Below are 707 nucleotides of genomic sequence, written 5' to 3' on the forward strand. Positions count from 1 at the left end.
TCTGATGCTAAAAATTCAATATATTCAAATTTGATCCGAATCCGACGAAATTAATGGGAGATGGATTTAGGGTTTTAATCCGATAACCCAATCGAGATTCAAATTCGATAATCCGTTAACTAAATAAATCAAATATGGATATAGATTGATCCGATATTACTCAAACATTCCAAAATGATGAAATATATATATATACACACACACACACACACACACACACACACACATACATACATATATATATGTATATGTTTTAGACCTTCTATTATAATAAGTGAGCCCATCAATATAGTTCAAATATTTTTTTAAAATAAACAATTAATTAAAATCTTGTTGGGGCTATGATTTTCAATGAAAAAATAAATGAAATTTTTATTTTTCTAATTTTTTCAATTTCGGATCTAATTTCTGATAATATAGTTAATCGGATATGAATTTAACATTCAAATATCCGTTGGATTATTGGATTGGATCAAATAGGATAATTATTCTTAACATATCGAATCGAATTTGAGTAGATCCGATTCATTTATAACCCTAACTTCAATGCAAAGATTCCACAATCGCCCTGGTTCGAATTCACGGAAAAGGTTGGGCAACGTACCGTCAACGAATGTTCTCTTATTTGCCTCGATGGTGTACGGAAAAATAATGTGTTGTGATAGCAATCTAGTCCTCTTACTAACCATTTGCTTTGACACGTCAAT

Source organism: Olea europaea, chromosome 3 (assembly GCF_002742605.1).
Source record: "Olea europaea var. sylvestris chromosome 3, O_europaea_v1, whole genome shotgun sequence".
In the NCBI taxonomy this organism is placed as follows: domain Eukaryota; kingdom Viridiplantae; phylum Streptophyta; class Magnoliopsida; order Lamiales; family Oleaceae; genus Olea; species Olea europaea.